This window comes from Muntiacus reevesi, chromosome 7, assembly GCF_963930625.1.
Source record: "Muntiacus reevesi chromosome 7, mMunRee1.1, whole genome shotgun sequence".
Classification (NCBI taxonomy): domain Eukaryota; kingdom Metazoa; phylum Chordata; class Mammalia; order Artiodactyla; family Cervidae; genus Muntiacus; species Muntiacus reevesi.
The window spans coordinates 84,640,161-84,659,067 of record NC_089255.1 but is presented as its reverse complement, the minus strand read 5'-3'; the positions used below and the strand labels follow the sequence as shown (position 1 = coordinate 84,659,067).

The 18,907-nt window shown below is 44.1% G+C and overlaps 1 long non-coding RNA gene across 1 annotated transcript in view; it reads left to right on the top strand.

The window, feature by feature from the left end:
* Positions 1-17,953, top strand: part of LOC136171665 (uncharacterized) — a 30,050-nt gene extending 12,097 nt beyond the window's left edge. Inside the window, exons 3-4 of the long non-coding RNA XR_010663902.1 lie at positions 13,094-13,246; positions 17,877-17,953. This is a non-coding gene — a long non-coding RNA (uncharacterized lncRNA). The remainder of the gene's footprint in view (positions 1-13,093; positions 13,247-17,876) is intronic.
* The last annotated feature ends 954 nt before the right edge of the window (positions 17,954-18,907 follow it).

Sequence of the window (18,907 nt, the reverse complement as noted above, 5' to 3'; positions counted from 1 at the left end):
GTAAAATTCAATCTCAGACTGAGAAGCTGTTTTTTTTTTTCCCAAGAGTTTATTCCAGACCAGTAGTTCTCTTCTTGGCCTCTGATGTCCCCCCCTCCTCTTTTTTTTTGGCTGTTCTTGGTTCTATAGTCTCAGCATCTTGGTTAATCAATAGCTAATCAATAGCTGGGAAAGATGCCTTACGGGTGTGTAGAAACCTGGCTTTCCAAAGTGATGTGTTGTAGTGTTGGTGAGAAAGAATATATCAGATTTGCATAAAGTTTCATATTTTGCAAACTTTCCCCAGACATTATTTCCTGTAATTAGTATCTCTAACATTTGCCCGATACAATTGCCTAAAACATCACTTGTCGCCTCTGTCACTTGACAAAATACATGTAAGACTTGTTCACTAGAAGCAGCATATCATTGAAAGAAATTCAAGAAACCCTAAATAAATGGAGGGCTAGACCATTTTCATAGATCGGAAGACATAATATCATAAACATGTCAGTTCTCTCCAAATTCATCTTTCAATTCAATGTAATTCCGATCAAAATACTGGCAGGTTTTATTTTGTGGAAATGGACAGGCTGATTCTAAAAGTCATATGGAAATTCAACAGCCGAGAAGAGTCAAGATAATTTTGAAGAAGAAAAATAAAGCTGGAAGACCTCTGCCAGCAAGATCAAGATGTAGTAATATTATAAATCTGGAGTACTCAGGACTGTGGTACTGCCACTTCTCCTCCATTTTGCTTTGAAGTTTCCTTGTTTGTATGATTCTGAAGCCTGGGATGGAGAGTGTGGGAGGCATAGAGGTCCCAGTGTACACCTCTGCCTTCTTTCAGATGTCTAAACCAGGCTAGAGTAAGCCTTACCATAGGGTTTACGCTACACAAGAACCCTTACCGGTGACTCAGGGCTGCTACTGGAGATTCAGGCAATCCTTTCTCCACTGGAGTAAAGCACCCCTTTGTTTAAAACTCTGTGATGATTTCCCATTGGAGTAAGGACAGTCTCAGTTCCTTCAGTTCAGTTCAGTTGCTCAGTCATGTCTGACTCTGCGACCCCTGAATCACAGCACGCCAGGCCTCCCTGTCCATCACCAAGTCCCTGAGTTTACTCAAACTCTTGTCCATCGAGTCGGTGATGCCATCCAGTCATGTCATCCTTTGTCCTCCCCTTTTCCTCCTGCCCCCAATCCCTCCCAGCATCAGGGTCTTTTCCAGTGAGTCAACTCTTCGCATGAGGTGGCCAAAGTATTGGAGTTTCAGCTTCAGCATCAGTCCTTCCAATGAACACCCAGGACTGATCTCCTTTAGGATGGACTGGTTGGATCTCCTTGCAGTCCAAGGGACTCTCAAGAGTCTTCTCCAACACCACAGTTCAAAAGCATCAATTTTTCAGTGCTCAGCTTCCTTCACAGTCCAACTTTCACATCCATACATGACTACTGGAAAAACCATAGCCTTGACTAGACGGTCAGCTCCTTAATTGGACATAAATAATCCTTCTGGCCCCTGCCTACCTTTCCAGCCTGACTTTCTTCTACACTCACCAACCCTTTTGGACGCCTTCAGTTCCTTAGCTACTCAGAGACTCCAGTCCTGGGTTCTGGGATTAGTAAGTACATCTCTTGCCTGGTGCATTCTTCTTCCTCCTGATCCTCCGCCTGCCCTCTTTGGTCCACCCTTAGTGGCCTCCCATGCTTAGGTTTAAACTTTCCTTCCTTGGGGAGGGTGGATTCTCGCCTCCTTAGGTTGGACACAGTCCCCTTGTCACATGCACGATGCACCCATTGCTTCTCCCTCTTTAAAGCACTCTGCACCCTTGTTCAGTGTCTCTCCTTCCAGCAACATGAGAACAGGAACGTATCAGTCTTGCTCACCACCTGTTCACACGTCTCCTGTACCTAGAACAATGCCTGGCACAGAGGAGATGCTTAATCAATCTTTGTCAAACACAGGAATAAATACATGGATGTAGAAATTTTTAAAAAATGAAGCTGCCTGCAGTGCAGGAGACATGGGTTTGATCCCTGTGTTGCAAAGATCCCTGGGAGAAGGGAATGGCTGCCCACTCCTGGAGAATTCCATGGAGGGAGGAGCCTGGTGGGCTACAGTCCATGGGGCCACAGAGTCGGACACTGACTGAGCGACTTAACACTTTCACTTCTTTTATAAATTAAAAATTCATACCTGAAAGGCTGACTTTGTACAATCAAACCTCTTAAGTCTCGACAGACTTCACAGTTGGGCAAATTCACCAGCTGATGACACATTGGTGCCACGAGTGACACTCTAGAAGCGCTGCTTAGGGCCTTTCCACGGGTACCAGTCTATGCTTGTCAGGCTGGGTCAGAGGCCAGCTGGAACATAGCTAACCATCTCCACCCCTGGAGAAGGAAAGCCAGTGTGGGCTCACTGTGTCATCTTTGTGTGTGGAGGACAGAGTGTGCACCCATTCACTTTGGTAAGCAGGAGAGAGACTTTGTTCTGAGAAATCAGACGTTTTTGTCTCGTGGTGAGTTATAGCAGGAAGTGATGTGATGGGCTAGACCAGGCTGTGTCCATCACTTAGTGTCCCTGGAAGGCGTTGCCTCTGGAGACTACATTTGCTGTGTTGTGTGTTGGCATTGCATAAAATAAGCCATGTGTTTATGTTTACCAATTTCTTTGTTCACATGGTTTTTCATTATGATGAAAGAGTAAATCTTCAGTATGAAAAATTTAGGAAATGCAGTCAGACAAAAAGAAGGAAATAAAAATCAAGTAATTCCATATCAAATAGCTCTGGGAAGTATAAAGCCTAGGTCCTGCAAATGTTTTAATTTCAATTTCTCTTAACATAAGAAAAAAATAAGAACATATAGCAATGAATCTAGCGTGGATTCTGTTCATCTTTTTGGGCCATCAAAAATATAATTTTCAGGGCTTCCCTGGTAGTCCAGTGGTTAAGAATCCACCTGCCAATGCAAGGGAAACAGGTTCCATCCTCGGTCGGGGGGATCCCACATTCTGAGTCTGAGACACCAAAGCTTCAAGCCTGCTCAAGAGTCCTTTGCCCCAAATGTGGCATAGACACAGTGGGATCTAATAGAAATGTAATAGAGACACTGGAGTCTCAGAGGGGCAACCAAGCTGGTGCCCACAACTCCTGAAGCCCACACTCTAGGGCCCGTGAGTCGCACCTACTGAAGCCCTTGCTCCCGAGACCTTGCAGTCCGCAACGAGAGACGCCACCTCAATGAGAAGCCCACGCACTGCAACTAGACAAAGCCCATGCGTAGCCAAAAAGACCCAGAACAGCCAAAAATAAATAAGTAGCTAAATAAGATAACATTCTCATTAAAAAATACGTATAATTTTCAACATTATTTTTGGTGAAGGAAGACATCCATGAAAGCAAGATTTCCTAAGGCCCACAAATGTCATGATGTGATGGTGGTAGAAATAATCACTTTTAATATTTTGTTGTTACCTTCCAGTGCACCTGTATCCTAATCATGCAACACGTGTTTACATAGATGTATATTTATATTGATTTTACAAAAAATTTTTTAAATGCAAAATTAATGAGTGCGTTATTTTAATCAGAATAGCTGAACAGAGTCTTTTGAGGAAGTTTTGAAACATACAGTTGGTCAGTAAGTTCAGTCACTCAGTCATGTCTGACTCTTTGAAAATTTTTAAAAATACATTTACTCAGATTTATATATATATTTAACAACAATGTATTGTTGTTTAACATGCCTTTCGACATTATCAAATGCTCTTCTAAATTGTTTTTCTTAAATTCAAATAAATTTTTAATTATAGATATAACACTTTCAACATCCTTCTTCATGCCTGCATAGTATTCCAATGAGTGGAACCTATTTTTGTTGTTTCCAGGCTTTTGTTATCATAAATGACAGTAAGATAATCATTCTTACAGCAAAATCATTGAGTTTATCCACGATTATTTCCTTGGAGCATATTCCTACATGTATCATTTTGAAACTTCGTACACTGTATATATATTAACAGTGGATAAATCTGAGTGTAACTTGGATCTTTTATGACAACTGCTATGGGACCCCCCAGGGCTTTGTCTTCCCTGAGGTGATGCTGCAGCAGCCTCTTCTTGCTTTCGGATGGACATGTGTGAGTGTGTGATCACGGGAGCCTGGGGAACCACTGTGTCCTGACGTCCCATCTCAGTGTGCGATGGTAACTCAGCAACTGTTAGTCAAATGAACCAGTGGATGAATGTGTAGTTGGTGTGAATGTCCGTTCACAAACTCAGATATTCAAGAACATTAAATTCTTTGTGTTAAGTCAGCTTGGGTTTATCCCATGTGTTGAACTGGTGAGAAGTTAAATTTCAGTGATTATTGAGTCTCCCCCACAGCACCCATCTTTTCCAGGTTTTACGAAGATCTTGAAACCTTAAGCTCTAAAACCTAATCTGAGATACTCTGCTTGTCCTGAGTCCCACTGGCTGCTCTGAGACCCTGGTGTCTGTCTTGCATGTTCCTTTAGACCCTCGCTATGTCTATGCCACATTTGGGGTGAAAGACTCTTGAGGAGACTTGAAACTTTGGTGTCTGGGGCTCAGCACCCCTAGGTATACCAGTTAGCCGTCCGTCCCTTCAGGTCTTGCTGGAAAGAGATGCAAGGCTGTACACTGCAGACAGGAAGATCCTCTCTTGCTACTCTTACTATGAGGACATACCTCTTCACTGCATTTTCTTAGTTCTTATATCTCTCCTCTTCAACCTTTCCACCCCCCAAAAAGCAAAGGAGGCATTGATTTGCAGCTCTCTTACTTTCTTGCAAAATCCAGAAGGTAAGCAATTTCAAAGGGCCTGACTTCTGGCTTGAAATCAGAGGAAAGACGAATACAGTGGAGAGCAAACCCAAGCTAGAATCTGCTGTAGATAGAATCATGAAATGTTGATGTTAACAGCGATACCTTAAAAAAAGAGACTCCTTGTTATAGTCATGGAATTGCCTTTGGGACAAGCTCAGTAGTACTCATCTCAGTACTGGAGAAAAGTGGGAACTCTGATGTCATTTAAGTAACTTCTGTGTTTTGATAGTAAGTACAAACCCCACAGATGTGTACTTGAGCAAAAAAAAGGTGTTTTTTCTTGTTCACATTTTTTGATCCCCCCTCACCCCCATTTTGGGATTGATGTCCTCCTATGCAAAGCAGATCAATGACCTGTATTCTTGCAGAATTCCCTTGGCATTGAGTTATGTGGGAGTGAGACAGTGGGAAACTGTATGATTTTGAGAGGAAGTTGGCTTTTTTGAAGGCTTTGTTTGGAGTGTGCCATAACTGCACCTGCATTTCTTGCAGTTTCTTACAAAGAAACTTCCTTTTGAGAGTCAAAATGTTTCAACTGAAGTTGTTTTCAACCAGAGGGAAATGTTTGAGAGCTCAGCATTTGTTAGCTCAAGAGCATTGTTTCATCCATGGTGATTGAAATAGTAATTTCCTTTGGGAAGCCTTTGTCATTGAAACAAACTTTGATTTCAGAAGCAAATGTTTTGACTTTAAAGATGGCGTCCAAGAGTTACAGCTTCTTCTAATAGCTCCCCAGCCGCTTGTTGTAGTGCTGTGGTGGTAAGATTCTTGGGTTTGAACAAGGAAACCTGCTCACTGATGTTGAGAGCCGGTGTAGTTCAGCAGTGGGGAGCAGATCCCTTACAGCTGGCTGCCGGGCTTTGCAGTCCTCACTGTGCCGCTTCCAAGCTGGAATCTTGGGCAAGTGATGTAATTGTTCTGAATCTCAGTTTTCGCATCTATAAAAGGTGGGTGATGATAGTATGCACTCCCCAAGATCGGTGTAATTGCTAAATTATTAATGTAATCAAAAGCCCTTAGAGAAATCTAATAAGGGCCATAGCTTAGTATTGTATCCATATTAATTTCCCAGCTTTGACTGTACTGTGACTACATAGGGTACTATTATTGAAGCAAGCTGAGCAAAGGATACATGGGAATTCTTTAGTATTTCTTTGTGAATCTAAATCTATTTCAGAGTAAGAAGAAAAAGCACCTCGAGGGGCACTTCCCAGGTGGTCCAGGAATTAAGACTGTACCTTCCAACGCAAGGGGTGCGGGTTCAATCCCTGGTTGGGGAACTAAGATCCCACTTGCCTGGAGGCCAAAAAAGCAAAATATAAAACAGAAGCAATATTGTAACAAATTCAATAACGACTTTAAAAAATGGTCCACATAAAAATATCTTTTCAAAAAAAGCACTTAGAAGCACTATATTTGATTGTGTGATTCTTTGAATAAAGTTTGTCTTTGACATGAGGCTGTAAGTTCTCTGAAGTTAGGGCCCATGACTGCCCATCCCCTAGCACCTAGCCCAGTGCCTGGCCCAAAGAAGGCTTTCAGTAAATATTTGAATGAATAAAGAAGTTGAGATACTGAAGGCCCTGGCCAGTAAGTGCCTAAACAACCAAAGAGAGACAAATCACTTCCTGTATCTGGGGAGTGGGAGCAAAGAGGCAAGAGGGCCATGCACTGATTTTTAGCGGAGCCTTCAAGTCACACTCATGCACACACACATATACACTGCAAATTGGAAAAGTAGTTTGAGTCCATGGGGAAGGGGATATTTCTCCTCTACCCTTCTTGAGTTCTTTGGGCTGGTCAAATAATTAAATTGACACAAAGCAGATGAGCAGGAGAAATAAAAAAAAAATTTAATTTGTATGCATGGAGGTTTCATAGAAATAGGGTCCCTGGAATGACCAAAGCAGACTGTGTTTATATCATTTTTTGACAAGGAAATAATTTTTTGTGAAGATTGAATAAGGGGCCTTGTGCTTTGGATAGCAGATCAATGAAGAAGTGACAAAATTTGTTTATACTGTTTTCTTAGCCTTGAATTCCCTAACTCTGGTGATAAGGAAACTTGCTATGCTCCTGACATAGGGAGGATACTTTCCCATGGGAGATTTATTTCCTACTTTCAGGGGGGAAAGAGAGGGTGTTGTAGTGTTTCTTTTTATATTATTTTTTTTTCTCACTGGCTGTTTCCTAGGCAACTTTAATTCAAAATAAGCACTGTGGCAAAACTTGAGGCAGCCTGCTCTGAGTCCCAGCAAGTCCAATGCAGGAATCGATGGTATGCAGGGCAATGGCATGCCGTCAGGACCGCCAGGTGATTCCTACAGTCAGGTGATGCAGTGGAAGTCCCTTAGAGCTCCAGGTGACCACAGGAACGTGGGATGGACCAACATTATCCAAATCCTGGGTGGCTTGGCTTGGCAAGCCAAGATTATTGTAGGGGAAGCATAACTTTATCTCTACCCTTTTAGGGTCTCTGCTGGCCCTGAGAATTAAACTGACATAAGAGAAGCACAAGCTAGAATCAAGATTGCAGGGAGAAATATCGATAACCTCAGATATGCAAGTAACACCACCCTTATGGCAGAAAGCAAAGAACTAAAGAGCCTCTTGATGAAAGTGAAAGAGGAAAGTGAAAAAGTTGGCTTAAAAATCAGCATTCAGAAAGCTAAGATCATGGTATCTGGTTCCATCACTTCATGGAAAATAGATGGGGAAACAGTGGAAACAGTGAGAGACTTTATATATTTGGGCTCCAAAATCACTGCAGATGGTGGCTGCAGCCATGAAATTAAAAGACGCTTGCTCCTTGGAAGAAAAGCTATGTCCGACCTAGACAGCATATTAAAAAGCAGAGACATTACTTTGCCAACAAAGGTCCATCTAGTCAAAGCTGTGGTTTTTCCAGTAGTCATGTATGGATGTGAGAGTTGGACTATAAAGAAACCTGAGCACTGAAGAATTGATGCTTTTGAGCAGTGGTGTTGGAGACGACTCTCGAGAGTCCCTTGGACTGCAAGGAGATCCAGCCAGTCAATCCTAAAGGAGATTAGTCCTGACTATTCATTGGAAGGACTGATGCTGAAGCTGAGGCTCCAATACCTTGGCCACCTGATGCTGACTCATTGGAAAAGACCCTGATGCTGGGAAGGATTGACGGTGGGGGGAGAAGGGGATGGCAGAGGATGAGATGGTTGGATGACATCACTGACTCAATGGACATGAGTTTGAATAAGCTCCGGGAGTTGGTGCTGGACAGGGAAGCCTGGCGTGCTACAGTCCATGGGGTCGCAAAGAGTCAGACGTGACTGAGTGACTGAACTGAACTGACTGAAGACAGATTGATAGGAGAAAAGCATACAGATTTTCCAGAGGACAAAGAAGACGTCCAGGAGGTTCTTTCCTCCTGTTACCGGGAGCATTACTGAGTCCAGTCACATGGCTTTCGGCCCAACAGGCCAATAAATCGAGAGACGAGTTGCTGGGGTGAGGAATAGTGACTTTATTTGGAAAGCCAGCAAGACTGAGATGGTGGACTAGTGTCCCAAAGAACTTGTCTTACCTGAGTTAGAATTCAGTCTTCTTTTATAAGAAGAGAAGTGGAGGGGAGGGAAAGGTGGCTGATTGCTGCAAACTTTTGGTGCTGGTATTCTTTGTTCTTGCAGAAATCCATGTAGGTCTGGTCACAAAGTTCCTATAAACCTCCAGTGAGACAAATAGTATTCTCTGTTCTGCAACATTTTTTTTTTTCATCTCTATGTGAATGGAAAATTGTTATACCTTTAAAGGTCAGAGCCTTGAGAATGGGCCATCCTGTGTATTTCAGGCTACAGACAACATCCTTTTACAAAAGGTGTAGCGCCAGCATGACTCAGCACAGACAACAGAACAGACAGGTTAGAGCTAAAGGAATAGATCCAGTGTGGAGGCAGGTTCACTCTTCTCTGTTAGAGGAGGGGTCTTTCCCACAGAAGTATTCATTCCTGCCTTCAGGGGGGAAAGGAAAGGTCAGAATGACATTCTTGCATTTGCTATTCTTTAGCTAAAAATAGCCCTTATGCCAACGTGGCATTTAAATTTTTTTTTTTTGGCCATGCCACTTGGCACGTGGGATCTCAGTTCCTCTACCAGGGATCGAACCCATGCCCCCCACGTGGACGTGCAGAGCCTGAACCACTGGACCACCAAGGAAGTCCCCAGGGTGGCATATGTTGAGGTAACACATTCTGCCACCCCTCATCATCTTTTTTCTGTACTCAAATGCTAAATGCAATCACAGTTATTTTAATGCTCTTCTATTCTAAGGAGTGATGGAATGCTATTTTGCTCGAATTTCCTGGGAAACAGGGAAAGAGGGTCAAGCTCAAGAATTACGCTGTGCCACTGGCAGCATCAAAGAGTCACACCAAGTGAGCAATAAGCCTACCAGGGTATCATGGAGTTCAAACTGATAGCACTATTTATGATTTGAAAGTGTGTTAGAAATTGAAAGCCCCTTTGATGTATCTGTGCCTCTAAGAAATACAAAGGGTTTTGGTGAGAGTTGGGTTTCTCTATTATAGACTGTTGAATCAGACTTTTCAAACAATTCCTAGGCAAAACTTACAGAATCCGAAAGCATTTCCTAGATGTTAATCACAATGCCTGAATTACGTTCTCTGTCTATACAAAGAGTTTTATTTAGAGTTATTTTCCATAATTCCAAATATTTACAATCTAGTGTTTTCCTCTGATATGCATCCTACCGCTGGGGAGGGTGAGATATGTGATGAATACTCTATAGTTCATAGAACTGGACAGAACCACTTCAGAACCTGTCTATGAAACCAAATACAATCCCTTGTCCCTGTCTTATAGAGTAAAAGGCTTCAGTCTCCCAGGCCTCCCATGAGTCTCAAAAGGCTGGTTCAAGAGCTAATGACTAGGAAATGTGAAGATGTATGAAAAAGAATAAATCTTGGGCTGGGAAACCGGTGACACTTTAGACTATAAATCTGTCACACAGCAGAATCACTGAATTCCCAGTTCCCTGGAAGATAAAGGCTTGACATACATTCCTAAGTTGTTTTTACAGTAAGCAGATTCCCCACCAGGTGAAAACTGGTGACCAGAAACACGTAGACCCTAGACCAGTTGAAACCAAAAGGTTGATGATACTTGAAACCACTTCAGTGCCAACCAAGCTGAGAGTTGTTCATGAGCTGATTGCAAGCCTGCAGCCCCTCCCTCACACTGCCTTTAAATACCTTCCCTGAAAGCAATTGGGGAGTTCAGGTCCTTTGAGCATGAGCTGCCCCATCTTCTTTTTTGGAGCCCTGCAATAAATGCTCTTGAACACTAGTTTACTTAGGGCTTCCCTGGTGGCCCAGGTGGTGAAGAATCTGCCTGCAATGTAGGGGACCTGGGTTCGATCTCTGGGTTGGGAAGATCCCCTGGAGGAGGGCCTGGCAACCCACTCCAGTGTTCTTGCCTAGAGAATCCCACGGATAGAGGAGCCTGGCAGGCTACAGTCCATGGGGCCGAAATGAGTCGGACACGACCGAACGACTAAACATAACACACATAATAAATGCTCTGGACTTTACAGGTGGCTCAGTGATAGAGAATCCAGCAGCCAAATGGGAAACACAGGTTCAATCCCTGGGTGGAGAAGACTCTCTGAAGAAGCAAATGGCAACCCACTCCAGTATTCTTGCCTGGGAAATCCCATGGACAGAGAAGCCTGGTGGACTACAATCCATGGGGTTGCAAAAAAGTTGGACACGACTTAGCGACTAAACAACCACAATAGTAAATACTCTACTTTTCTTTACCACTACCTGGTGTCAGTAGACTGGCTTTACTGCACGTGAGTGAGAGGATCCAGATTTGGATCCTTAGTGCCCCCAAATAGGGACCTAGTTCCTAAAGCTGTGAACTGTGTCTGTGACTGTGGATCATCTTTGGTGTTCTCCACCACCCTCCTCATATACCATATTGTTCTGCAAATTGTTGGTAGTTTATTTTTGGCCACACTGCACAGCATGTGGCTTCTTCGTTCTCTGACTAGCGATTGAAACTATGTCCCCTGCATTGGGAGCATGGCATCTTAACCAGTGGACCCCCAGGGAAGTCTCATTGACAGATTTTGTAAAGCTCTCCACTGTGTTTTATTAGCATATATAGACTTACTATATATATTTATTATATTACTATTAATATTACTAGTAGTAATATTGCTATTACTAATAGACTTACTGGAGAAGGGAAAGGCTACCCATTCCAGTATTCTGGCCTAGAGAAGTCCATGGACTGTATAGTCCATGGGGTCACAAAGAGTTGGACACTACTGAGAGACTTTCACTTCCCTCACTTCCACTTCTTTCACAATAGTCTTACTATTTTATATATATATAATCAGTTGCATTTCTAAAAATTCTTAATGGCTTTATTATAAAATAAGTATGTTTCTTGAAACAAATGTAAAAGGTACAGAAAGGTGTAAAGAAAATAAAATCAATCATAATTGCACCATATAACAAGCATGGTTCACAGCTTCACATTTAACTTAGACTCAGAGATATTTTTCTGCACAAGAGTGGATTTACTAATGCACAGTTAATAACTTGTTTTTTTTCTCCACCCAACTATTATCTAGAGAATTCCTGTCATTAAGTATAGATCAACATCATCATCTTTAATGATATTATGTATGGGCTGTAATTTCAATCCCTAATATTGAACATTTAGGGTATGGCCACATTTTCTCTATTACATGTTAGAGTTTAATGGATATCTTTGCATATACTTGTAGGGGAAAGATTGCTGGGAGTGGAATTATTGTGACTACAGTTTAAAACTTGATTATATCCTAAATTATTTAATGTTTAAGGACATTGAACACACAGGCATATGTCTAGTTTCCCCACCTTGACCATAACTTCTAGAATAGAAGGCTTGTATGCATGGGTGCTTGTATGCCTTTACAAATCCTAGCACAGCCCTGGGGGGCTGGCAGTGCTTTTGGCTGCAAGTTATAGAAACCAGCATAAGAGTAGTTTAAATCAAAAAGCTGCTTAGTTATCTCACACAATTAAGAAGTCTGGATGTAGACAGCTAGGGATTGCTGTAGCAGCTCGGTAGTGTCCCCAGGGACCCAGGCTTCTTTCCCCCTCCATTTCAGTGCACTCCAAGGACACTGTGTCCTTGGGTTTGCATCTGACCATGGAGGATGCCTGCCTCGTCACCAGGCATGCTATCTTCCCACCTCTTGTCCAGAGAGGAAAATATTTCCCAAAAGCCACTCAAGGAGAATTCCCCTTCTCCCTTTTGGCCCAGAACTGGGTCACAAAGTTTCCTCCAGCTGCCAAGGAGACTGGAGAGGTGAGTCTTCGGCGTTTCCAGCTCCTCCCGTGAGAGGAGGAAGTCAGGAAAAGGCTGTTGGGTGGGTCACCAACAAGCAGAGCCCAGTGCCAGGGCTCACATCTCCCCTGCTGGTATCTAGATCATCTCCTTCTCCCCTCCTCGTAGTCTCTCATGAAGAACTAATTCGCGTGGTGTCACAGGAGCTGTGGCACCCTCTGGGACAGAGTGCCTGGGACTGACAAAGACTCTGAGTCAGGCTCCTCTGAGCCCACTTCATGACTGTGCCCTGACCTCAGCCTGTCCTTGCTGGGCTTGCATCAGCCCAGTTGCAGTAGCAAGAATCCTGCTAAGTCAGTTTAGGGAGACTCCCCCACCCCTGATAGCTGATCACCCTGGCTGCCTTGAACAAGAATCCTGTTGATTTAGCAAGAATGCCCCACTCATGATGTCTCTTCTTAATGATTCCCCATCCACTGAGGGATGGATGGGGAATCCCATCCCTCTCCTGGCTCCTTGGCTATAAATCCTCACTTGTTCTTGTGTTGGGAGTTGGACCTGATATCTCTACCCTACTGCAATAGTCTTGACACCTATTGTAATGGTCCTAAATAAAACCTTCCTTCCCATTTCAACAAGCGTCAGAGTAATTTTTTCTTTAACAGCTGTGGTACCCTGACTTCTTCCCACCTAAGCATTTGGTGGGGCTTTTCCCTTGTTCTTGTGGGGGTCCTCCAGGTGAAACTCAGGCCCCAGAAAGGCCTGGGGCTGTGGATGGTGGCACCGTGGACTCACAGGGATGGAGAGAGACTTGGATCACTTCCAGCTTTAAAGGCTCCCTGTGAATTAAAATACAAAGAGCAGAACCCTAACAACATTATAAAATTTGATTTATTTTAAATGTTTGGCTTCAACAGATTCGTCCATGAAATACAGAGGAAACACTGCAGTGGAACTGGATGATCATTGAATTGGTGAACAATACTGACTCATGGCGCGCTGCCTCTGGGGTGATCAGGATGAAGACAAGCTTCAGGGTGAAGATTGAGCATCATCTCCTTAAAACGCAGGTCTGTACTTCTCAGTATTTCATTTGGAGGTCTTTGCGAATCTAAATTTGAGCAACTACACGTGTGAGAGACCCGGGAAACAGCCCTCCAGAGCACCCTGTGATCCCCCAAAAGGGCGCCGCGAGGCCTTAGATGCCACAATTTCACGATTAGCCCCTCGTTTCATTTCTTCCTGTCTGATTTCTCCTTCCCCTCCAGTCCCTGCGTTCCCACCTCTCCCAAACCCTCCATTCTCTTATGATCCGTTCTTCCCCTCCCCTTCCTTCCTTCCTTCCTCCTTTTGAAAGCTTGATCCTCTTGGGCATTAGAAAGGACTGGAATCTGGGATCTGACTAGAGGCTGGCAAGGAAGAGGGGCGCGTGCACCTGTGGGGTCACACAGGGGTCGCATCCGCTCCTGCCTGGGAAGGCGGAACTGAGGCTTCCCTGCCCAGGGGGCTGGGGGGGCAGGCCTCCCCCCATCCCCTCTGTTCCCAGTTCCTGGACGTGGTTGCTGTTGTTGTTGTTCAGTTGCTGAGTCTTGTCTGACTCTTTGCAACCCCGTGGACTGCAGCCTGCCAGGCTCCCCTGTCCTTCGCTATCTCTGGAGTTTGCTCAGACTCATGTCCACTGAGTCAGTGATGCTGTTCTAGCTGGATGTGGTAACACCCAGCAAACACTGACATGATAAAAGCACCAACAGTGTCCACTATCCCAGCGTCATTGTCCAGGATCGCTCTTTGTCGAGGAGTTCTTTAACTACCTCCACGCGGGAAGCATCTTTTTCCTTTTCCTATGACCAGAGTGTATTGGAGGATGGGTGGCCTCTGTTTCTGGAGTGGCCACCACCCCCAGTGCTGATCAGGAGTTTGGTTAGTCGAGGCCGAGAGCAGAGACAGTGTCTTCTTGTCCCCGATTTGGGGTGAAATCCTGGAACTCCTTGGCTCTGAGTGTCTGTCCCTCTGTCTGCAGCACCAACTCTCTGTACCCCCATTTAAAAAAAATCCCAGAGTCTTATGGAAGCAAGACCCTAATAGTGCCAGGGCATCTGGTCCTCGGTATTGGTCCCCCCGGCCCTCCTGAGCTGCCGTCAGTCTGGTCCACATGACCCTGGAGAGGAGGGGATTCTCTGCTGCTTTCTATCTCAAAGCCCCCGGGGCCCTGTCCACCCAGGTACTCCCTCCCGGGCTCTGCTGTGGGCATCCCGGGGGCTTTGCCCCACACCAGGGCACAGACACCCCCTTGCTTTCTCCTCCGACCCCAGCCCAGGCAGCGCCTTTCCTGGAGTTTTCAGTCATTGCCTACAGGCTTCTGTTTTTCCCGTGTTTAGACTTGGGGGGGTTGGAAGGGGAAGTGCTTACAGGCAGGTCTTAACTTCTTCCCCGTCACTCCTCTCTTGAAAAGAAAAGAACGCAGCGTTCAGGATTTGCCTAAAAGAGGAAGTGGGCGAAGGGAATAAATATCTCAAAAATGTGACCCCGCTTCTGAGCACTCCTCACACATGACAGAGCCCAGCCTGCAGGAGGTGGTTGTTGAAAAACGAACGAGTGAGAGAATGAATGAACGCTGGGCGCCTGGCCTAGAGCTGCAGCTTCAAATGCACACCCCAGCCCCTGGCTGACCTGTGTCTGTGTGTCCCAGCGACCTCATCCAAAAGGAAGGACGGGATTAGATCATCTCCTGGATTCCTTCCAGCCCTCTAAACTCTAGATTTGGTGTCTACATAAGAAAAAAAAAATGCCATCGTCCCCCTGAGCTTGACCAGGGCAGAAAGTTTCCTGAGTAATTCAGGCTCATGCACACAGTTGCCTCCAAATATTTTCCCCTTCTCTCAAATGCCATCCCCTGAAATCATCAAAACAAGCTGTTGAGAGGGCAACATTGTAAGTTTGTTGTTTACAGTGATGGGGAGAACCACACCCAGAGCAGGAGGACGAGTTGTGGGATTTACTGAGACTTTGAAGACTGGCTTTAGGTGACTCTTTCAATGTAGAGGGCCCCTGTTTGATCAGGATTGCTAAGAACTGTGATTTAATATTTGTGCCGACTGAAAAAGATGCACAACATGAGAGCTGCAGGTTAAGTTTTATGTGGAGCGATTTCTCAGAGCTGTCAATATGGTAATTTTCAAACCAAGCTAAAAACCATGACTCTCATACAAATACAAATGAATGTATGTTAATAATAATAAATATAAATGAATATATGAATGTATGTCTTTAACTCATTATTAATGAGAGCTGGTGAAATGTCACAACCTGTTCAAATGAGAAGTCAAACACAAATATGTATGGAGTAAAGGAATGTTGAAATATGTTTACAAATAGATGGAAATTGGCTTTTTTTCCTCTGGGGAATTGAGAGGGAAGTCAATTGAGCTTCCATAGGGCAGATTTTATTTGTATGTCCATAAACAAGAGTTATTTGCATTGCTGTCACTTATCTCCAATTTACAGAGCTATAAAATAGCTCAGAGGCCGTGAAAGGGCCCATAGCCTCACAGTCAGGTAACCTGGAAGAGGGTGCTCTAAACGATACATAGTTTTCCACTGAAGCACATCTTTTTTTTTCCCCCCTATACAATATTTATAAAGCACTTGTTATTTGCAAGAAATGATTGAATACATTGGAATGGATAGTCTACTTAGGGATTTAAGGCACAAAACCCTGAGCTGTATCTTTTCATCGTTCTGATCTGTGACATGTTGACTATAGTTCCTCCAAGTGACACACAATATTTACAAATTGGGCTCATCATGAAGTTTTCCCCTGGGGGAAAACAAAAGCTTCCGCGGCTCTAAAAAAAAAAAGTTTGAAAACACGGACCCTTGTCCAACGACTGCACTTTTATCAAAGAGAAAGTTAAGGTTCAGAGAACGGAAGTGACCTGCTCTAGGGCACAGAACTTGCTAACAGACCTTCGGTTGGAAGATGGGGGGGGGGTTTGAGGATCAAGAAGTGTTCCTTTTGGCATTAGTCGGGGACACAGAGAACTCTCCTGGAAGGAAGGACTTAGGAAGTGGGCTGTGACAGATGGTTTTCATCTCCTGTGCTCTGGGAAATCTGCTACCATCCATCTAATTGGATGTTGGGAGCTTCAAGCAGACTTGCAACCTGTGTTATATCATTGTTTCGAATCCCTAATTATACCTTGGAATTTGGCTTAAGTGCAGCTTAGAGGATGTTCATTAACAGTGTCGACAGGGATACTCAGCATTTGTAAAATTCTTTACAGTAATCAACGTTGTTCTGGTGCCTTAAGGAAGCATGTTCGCTCCCAGCTGAAAGATGACTTAAGTTCAGAGGATGGAGACTGGCTGACCCCAAGTTGTTTTTCTAACGTTCCCACTTTGAATTCAGAGCTTTACAATCATTGCTTTCATGAGCCCAAGGAAGCTCCTTGCTGAATTACATCCAGGGCTGAATTCGCCAAAGTTGGAGTGATCTGCCCTTGGCATTTTCTAACTAATCTCAGTTTCTTCTCTCTTGGCCATCGTGTTGTCAAAAAACCTCATATTCTTGTTTGCCCGACCAGTTTATAGAGGAGCTTTGTCTCCACACAGACCGTGGTTCCATCTGGCCCTGCCACTGAGAGCCTTGTGATTCCAGATGGAAAAATCCCCATCCATCCCCCAGTTTCCAAAGTGGCCCCCCCTCCCCCGGATTGTTTTATCTACAGCCAGCAGCACAGAGCCTCCACAAACAGTCTCTGCAGGGGTGGAAAGAGCCACTAATGAGGAAAACAGCTCTCTTCCATCCTCAAACCCTGTGAATGGAAAAATTCACACAGCTGGCTGCATTGGTTGACATGAAGTGCTTTAGGACAAAGAAGCTGGGGAGGGCTTGCCTTTATCAAAGTTGTTAGGAAAAGGTCTACTGGTAAGAATAGCAGTAATGCCAAGGAAAATTATAACTTTTCATCGTGACCGTAGCTATTCAACCATGTGAACTCTTTTTTTTCCCCCTCTCTTCAAAAGATATCTTTAAGGAACCCTAAGCATTTAGCTGGAGTCTTTTGGTGGTGATCAGTTTTCTCCATGTGTGTGTGTTTGGGAGAATAAAAAAGAAATGACCCGGTTTTCTTTTGACACCCTTCTCTCTCATCCACCAACCAAGAAAGAAAGAGGGAGAGAGGAGGAGGGCAGAGGGGAAGCGATCTGAATTTGAGGACCAAAATTCCAGCCACCCAGAGAATGTTGGGGTTCTCCCCTTCTCCTTTCCTTCCTTCTCTGTCTCACCACCTCCCCTGGAGGCATCTGGGACCTCACTCTCACCACTTATTTCCTCCCCTCTCTGCTGCAAGGGAGTCCAGATCTTTGGTAATCTGTTGATCATGTTGCAGTTTATCTGAGCCCTGCCAGAGGGCTGGAGAGCTAGGACAGTAGAGAAATTGCCAAGGATAACCCTGCCTTCACAGATTCAGCCTATTTCCATCCCACCCTTCAGATGAGACCCACCCCACTCCAGATGAGATCCATCCTACCCTTCAGATGAGACCTGTTGTCCACTGTCCTCCCCACTCTCTCGCCTTTATAAAACCCCAGGCCCTTCTGCCTTTTCTCTGCGATGTCCTTCTGCCTTCATGAATGACCTCCCTCTTGTAAGAGCCTGAATAAGATCACCTCCTTCATTATCCCGTGCATTTCTTTCAGACTGTGCTGCCCATCCTGGGAGTCTAAAATAGAACCATAAGCACATTTGGAGTTAAGAAGGGGAGTGACCCTAGCTGGTCCTGGGAAAGACATGAACATCACCCAGTTAATGGACTGGAGGTAAGGGTTCCTTGAAGCATGCATCCTCCTTCTGGCCGTGTTTTTCGCTTCAGCATCTCAGAAGCAGCTGCCTTAAGAGGGAGTTTATAAATATGCCGATGAAACAAAACAAATTCACACTGAGGGGGAGTGGTGTAGGAGAGGAGGGGTGCTGGAGACCCTGTAGGTGCAGGCAGGCGCAGTTTTGCCCCCTTTGCAAAGATGGGGGGTTGCTCGATGACCCACTGACCGCCGGACTCTTTCCCATTCAGTACTGGTTCTCTTAAGCGTTGCTACTGCCTGGGGGGTTGTGTGTTTGTACAGGTTTGCCATTTGTCAGAGATTGTTCCCAGAGGCCCGTGAGACAGAGCCTTTTATTGGGGTCTGTTGGAGGAAGTTGGCTTTTCAAAATCAGGAAGCTTTTTGGCTTGTTAAATAGAAAAAGGCAATAGCCTCTTTGACCCTGGTGGGAGAGACCTGGGAAAGCCAGGTCTTAAAATGTGCACTTACTGCTAATATCTGGTAGTTTAATTAAAGAAAAACACTACCCATAATCTCAGTATCCAAACATAATATAATATGTGTTTAGTGTTTTCATTTTATGTATTAGATTTCAATCTCACATTTTTACAGTTAATGGCAGAACCAATTTATGTCTTTACACTATCAACATTATGTTATGTAATAATTTTATTATTATCTAATACTATATGATATATTCCATTGGGTTAATGCAGCATATTTTATCATTATTAAACTTTTCTCCTGATATTAGACATTCGGCTTGTTTTTTTTTCTTTTTCTTTCCTGATGTTGATAATACTGAAATTAACATTGTTGTATATATAACTTTGTGCTTTTGAAGAATGAAAGATAAATAACAGAGAGCTGATAAAAGGATTAATTAAGCTCCTATAATATTGGCATCACCG